Here is a 7170-nt window from a genome sequence, read left to right on the forward strand (position 1 = left end):
GAAAACTCTAGCATATCTTTTGTGTTATTTTGGAGGGTTAAGAAATAAAAATGCAATTAAATAAAAAATATAAAAAAACGTAAAGGTATATTTGTAATTGCAGTAGAACTTCTTCAATACAAACCGGAAGGGACCTAAATGTTTACTTTTTGTAATAATGGGGTTTGTATTATCAGGTGCTTGCAGCAACTATGAAAAATTCTAAAATGCTTGCCACTCTGTTTAGTATCCAAAATATAAACATTAACATCATCACAATAACTTTCTTTTACTAAAGGACTAAATGTTACATTGTTTATGCATAAATAACAAAGTTAATAGTTAATTTGTTGAGAAAATTTATATCTCATTCCTAGGAGACAGAAAGAAGTTTGTATTAATAAGGTTTGAATAGGTTTTACTGTAAATTCATTGTCTGTTAAAGGCGCAGCGTAAAAGGAAACCACCACCCTCAAGTGTAGTTGATGCTACGGTATGTGATGGCAGTACCGAAGAGGTTCAAGCTAAACAGATGTGTTTCCAGCAGCCAGAAGAAGAATGAATACCATTGTGAGGGAAGTTCATCATTGGCACCCAGTAATATTGAGTCCCCAAGGAAAAAATGCCTGCGGTTGAAGATTATTGAAATGAGAAGGTCTTACAGAAGAAAACTGAAAACCATACAACAGAAGAATAGGAGGTACAAAAAAAAGGTAGCGCATTTGGATGCCGTAATTAAGGATTTGAGAAAGAAATGTTTGATTGCTGGAGAAGGTCTTGATGTGCTACAGTGTATTGCTACTTCAAATAAGGATCTGTTGAAGAGACAAGTAGCAAAGTTCAAGAACACAAGTCTTCACAGAAAATATAGCCAAGAACTTCGCACATTTGCAGTAACACTTCATTATTATTCACCACGCGCTTACTGTTATGTGAGGAAAAGTTTTGATTCTTGCTTACCACACCCAAAAACAATCAGCAAATGGTATCAGCATGTTGATGGGGAACCAGGTTTTACAGCCGAGGCATTTCGTGCCGTAAAACTGAGGGCAAGTCAAGAAGATCGTGAAATATTGTGCTCCCTTGTTTTTGATGAATTGGCCATCAGGAAACATGTGGAATTTGATGGTCACACTTACCAAGGTTTTGTAGATACAGGCACAGGTGTTGACAATGATGATCGACAACTGGCAAAGGAAGCCTTAGTATTTTTATTAGTTGCGATTAACGGGTAGTGGAAGGTCCCAGTTGGCTATTTTCTAATAGATGGAGTGAATTCTGAGCAGAAGGCAAACTTAGTTTTACAGTGTGTAAAGTTGGCAAATGACAATGGAGTACGCATAGTTTCCATCACGTTTGATGGGGTTTCAACCAATTTCAGTATGGCCAAGGAATTAGGTTGCTCCTTTGATCCTTCACAACCTTTAAAATCATGGTTCATTCCACCAGGCATGGAACAGACAATAGTCATATTTCCTGATCCCAGCCCAGTGGCGTAGCCAGGGGGGGGGGGGGTTTGGGGGTTCAACACCCCCCCCCCTTCCTTAGCACCAAATATTTAATTAACTTCTTATTCATCACTCAAACAAATTTCATATTAAAATTAATAAAAATTTTACCATTACAATATTTAAATTTAAGTACCGAAAACTGCTAAAATAGCACTATTTTACACCTTAAAATCCAATTTTTCCCGGGGGAGGACCCCCGGACCCCCCGCTTTAATACGGGCAGGGGGGGGGGGCATGCTTCTTAACAGCCCCCATACACAAATCCCGGCTACGCCACTGGTTATATGTATGACATATGTCACTGTTTGCAAACAAGCTGATATTTTTTTTTTAAATATATGAAACAAAACGTGCATGTATTATTAACACGATTATAGTTATAACTGATTACGTAAACGGTAAATTAACGCGTGGAGTTCCACAAGGCTCAATTCCTGAATCTCTTCTCGTGATTTTAACAGTAAGCAGTGACGATTCTTTCCCAATGTACCTAATTTTTGGTGTTGTGCGTTACCGCAGGGCCGTAACTAGGGGGGGGGGGGGGCAAGCGGGGCATACGCCCCGGGCGCAAAGCTGTGGGGGCGCCGAAATTGCTTGCACTGTAATTCCTACTACAACTGGTAACTGGTAAAAAGTTTTTTAACTTGCATGCCAGGAATGTCTAATCTGATTTACAATATAATGTCTCAACATATTTAATGAACAAGTCTAGTGATTATACGGACTACTTTATGGACATAGTGGGTTCAGGGGCGTAGCCAGGGGGGGGGGGTTTAAGGGGTTCAACCCCCCCTCCTTAGCACCAAATCATTAATTAATTTCTTATTAATCACTCAAACAAATTTCATATTAAAATTAATAAAAAATTTACTATTACAATATTTAAATTTAAGTACCGGAAACTGCTAAAATAGCACTATATTACACCTTAAAATCCAAATATTTCCCGGGGGAGGACCCCCGGACCCCCCGCTTTAATACGGGCAGGGGGGGGGCATGCTTCTTAACAGCCCCCATACACAAATCCTGGCTACGCCACTGTCCCAGCCATATGGTGAAGTTGGCTCGAAACACACTAGGAGAAAAAAGGGTACTTGTTGATGGAAATGGTGATCTTGTTCAGTGGCAGTATTTTGAGAAATTGCATAACATTCAATAATTGGAAGGGTTGCATTTAGGAAACAAGCTTAAGTCCTCGCACATATTTTTCCAAAACCAAAAGATGAAAGTCAATTTGGCTACTCAACTTTTTAGTCGTTCCGTTGCAGACGCAATGGACTTTTTGACACAGACATTAGGGGTTACTGAGTTTCAAGGTTCAGCAGAAACATTAAGGTTCATAAGGATTATGAACAACTTGTTTTATGTGTTGAATACTAAGAACATGAGGCAGTTAGATTTCAATAAACCACTACATGAAGGGAACAAAGATGCAGTTTTGGAATTTTTAGGAGAAGCTGAACATTATTTACGTAACTTGAAACTGAATTATCATAATGTGATCCAATCATGCAGGAAGACATGTTTCTTAGGGTTTCTGATTTGCATTGAAAGTTTGAAAATTTGCTACAGTGATTTATGTACTACCAGTGAGCCACTTTTGAAATACATACCAACTTATAAATTTTCGCAAGACCACATTGAATTTTTTTTTTGGTAATATCAGAATGCATGGTGGATTCAACAACAATCCAACAGTGAGGCAGTTCAAATCCGCTTATAAGAAGTTGACGCCGTCCCCGCTACCTCTGAGTATTTAGACGTGATTTTGTTCAGTTCGTGATCTCAGGGAAGGTTCGGCCTTGTGGCTAGAGGTAGGGGTCAACGCAGTAGGGCCCCCCGAGCTGTTGAGGCCACTCGGGACGCCTGAATAATAACACAAAACCTCTTCAGATAGTTGGTGAATTTAATACAGCACAGCCCAATACATGGTGCTGCCCGTTCTGGCCGTAACGGTTTGCCCGACGCGACTAGTCACACGCGCAGCTCACTTCCTCAGTGGCGGCTCACGATTCTTATGCGCGTGAGGGGCAGACTCGTATATGTGACGCGAAAGTTACAAAAGACACTCTGACATGGCACACGATATTTTGAAGCACAATACACTACACTAATACCTAGCTCTGGATAAACTGGGCTAGCAACACGTAGGCCCGTGTCACCGGCGACTCTACGTGGTGACTAGGTGTGTCCCAGGGACTGAATCGTTATTAAGTTTGGTGGCGCACTGCCGTACGACGGTGATACATAAGCCCTGACATGACGAATTACACTTAGGCGAACAACTATTCCGCTAACACATTACACTTGATAAACTGGGCTAGCAACACGTAGGCCCGTGTCTCCGGCGACTCTACGTGGTGTCTAGGTGTGTCCCAGGGACTGAATCGTTATTAAGTTGGATGGCACGTGTCGCCTGCTGGCTGCCCCGTGCGGGCCAAAACTAAGTAGCCTGTAGGCTAGGTTGGGCGTGAAGCGCCGACGTAAAAACACATACTCTCCCCACAGTACTTACGTATGACGTAAACACTCATCTCGGAGCACTGATTGAATTAAGTTAAGTACCTCATGGTAAATTTAGGCCGACCGCGGAACTGTACAAAAGGTTGAAAAGAAATTACACTATGGAAAAAACTACATGTCGGTGAATGCAAAGGTTGAAGGTTCCGCGTTGCGCGCAGGCTGCCGGCCTCTCGAGCTCCCGGAAGGACACTGCAGGTGTCGCCGCGCACGACCCCCCTCCCCCGCCAGCCCTCCCGCGGAAACGTGTGAATTTCGCGGGAAACTGAACCGGCCAGGTTCGGGACAAATCGCACGGTGAAACATGGTTTTGCAAAGACTGAATTATTAATTAATGAAAAATAATGTTTAATAAAATCCTGTGGAAAAACATAATTATAACAATTTGTTGTAGTGCGGCGGAAGGATATGCCACACCCGGCCGGATCCTTCCGCCGGCGCAGCACTCGTTGCACGGCGATCGCCTCGACGCACGCACTACACTTAGCTGCGCGCACGGGCGCGTTCGGTGCACACGCTTCTAGGAGACGTTGATGAGGCATAGCGGTCTATGCGACATAGAGGAGCATTGGCGGTCGGCGTCAAAGTGTTTAGTTCATATGGAACTCAAGCCAACAACAACAGGAAATGCCATACCACTGGAGGAAATAACCATATTAAATTGCTCTTCAGCCAACACAATAAATTTGACAACTCCTACAGCATACTTGTACTCTGAAGAAAATGCCAACAGCTTGATAATAGAGGATGAATCAGATCATGTTTATTCGTTCAATCTTCAGGAAATTACAGAATATGCCCATCATATTATTAATTACATTGCTGCCTTTGTAGTTTGTCACTTGAACGTGGTCTTAAAATGTGAAAACTACCTTAGCTCACTGTGTGGGTGTAAAAAATTACCCCGTGCGGGGGCAAACAGCCCACGTCCATCTCTACCTGCACCGCCAGTTACAAGCATTGTTTTTCAACCCCGCTAACCTTGACTTCGCCAAGGCTAGTTGCGAAAACGCGGTAGAGACGCAAAACTAAATTACAAGTTTGATTGTGTATGCAGTAGGTTATTGCAGCGTTCAAACCAATTACTTTATATGCAAACATCTAAATTTATTCCGGATAAATTATAATACATGAACTACAGACAAGTGGAATAAAATACATAAAAAACGAAATAAAATTTACAAATCCTATATGTGACGCCCGGCCGTAGCGATCACGTTACCTGCGGCACAAAAACCTTGCCATCGCATAAGTCTAAGTCTGTCCTTCAACGCCGCGGGAGGAGGGGGGGGGGGGGAAGTCCACACGAAATCTTGGCTACCGTCCCAAAACAACTTCTTCTTCCACCATTAATAAATTAAAGTTTTACTTACATTAGTGCTCGCCGTGCAGTAGAAATTTACCAAACTGTAGCGCCTCGGGTACCCGGGCTGTAGACTGGGCGTAGATGACACTTGTTGCACAGTCAAATGGCCCCGGTCGACGCACTTCGGGACGTGGTGGATTAACACTTGCGACTTGAGTAGGTGTATTTGGTTCATATGGCGACAGGGGAGGGGGGAGGGGGATTCGGGGATTCGAGGCGGCCATCTTGGATGACGTCACTTCCAGCGGCCATCTTGGATGACGTCACTTCCGGCGGCCATCTTGGATTACTTCACTTCCGGCGGCCATCTTAGATTGCGTCACTTCCGGCGGCCATCTTAGATTGCGTCCCTTCCTGCGACCATCTTGGATTACGTCACTTCCGGCGACCATCTTGGATTACATCAAGTCCGGTGGCCATTTTGTTTTCTACAACATTCCTCTATTTTGAGTTTCGTCCGCCATCTTGAAAATCTTTATTTATTATCCGATTTTAATGAAAACAAATTTAAATTTTAAAAAATTAAATAATCAAAATTTTAAAATAAAATTAAAAAAATATTATTTAATAAAATTTTAATTAAAAACCTACATATCGAACACCCCACTCCTCTAAATTACAAGTACATCATCTAGCACCCCCACCCCTCTGTTACAATGGCATCGTCATCGAACACCCCACTCATTCATGTTACAATTTTTCGTTACATCCACCATCTTGGAAAATCATAATTATTAACTTAGAAAATCAGGGGGAAAAATATATACCATCGTTGTCTGCTGGAGGGACCATCTTATTTAGTGGAGACTGCCATCTTGATTTCATCTGATGGATGTCGTCATCGGCTGTAGGTTTATAAAGTATGTTAGTGTATGTAAGGTCGAGTTACAATTCTCTACCAACATTGTTATGAACCTTATAGACCAAAATCCACAGAATCCAAAAAATCCACAAAATCCACAGTCATTTTGTTGTTGTAACCGACAGTTTTTTCTTAAAGTCTTATCACTTATAGGTTTTAACTAAAATATATGTTATCAATACTATCGTTGTGGATGCGTTAGTTAAAGTAATGATAATTTAAAAAAACATTTATTACTCCATCTTAGCTGGCCAAAAAATTTTCAGAGTCCTAACTCACAAGTAATAATCTCTTCTCATGTTTGCGTACACGTGTTTTAAAGCTGCATGGAAGCAGATATTTTTAATGTCTGCGTTCAATTTCACTTTTATAAACAAGTTCATGTTTGCGTACTCATGTTTTAAAGCTGCACGGAAGCAGATATTTGTAATGTCTGCGTTCAATTTCACTTTTATAAACAAGTTCATGTTTGCGTACTCGTGTTTTAAAAGCTGCATGGAAGCAGATATTTTAATGTTTGTGTATAATTACATTTCACCATTCTGTAAGACATTTATAAGTATCAGTACCTCGTGGGATATAGGTTCTATATTAAAAATAATAAACAATATGTAGGTAAAATTGTATTTATTAAATTAAGAACATATTTTACACAACAAAAATGGAGCAAAAACAAAAACTACACATAAAAAAACTGAAACTTTACAACAAAAATGGAAACTATAAATCAAAAACATAAACTGTACAGCAAAAACAGAAAAACTATACAACAAATGGAAACAACTACCAAACTGCCAAACTATTTAAATCAAAAACTATTTACAGAAAAAAAATTATTCGCCGCCTCCAACATATCCGTGGGGTACTGTGTGGATACCATCTTCGCAGATCAGCCGTTTGTCGTCCTCCCACGTTATGGCCAGCTTATTGCT

Source organism: Bacillus rossius, chromosome 14 (assembly GCF_032445375.1).
Source record: "Bacillus rossius redtenbacheri isolate Brsri chromosome 14, Brsri_v3, whole genome shotgun sequence".
NCBI lineage: Eukaryota > Metazoa > Arthropoda > Insecta > Phasmatodea > Bacillidae > Bacillus > Bacillus rossius.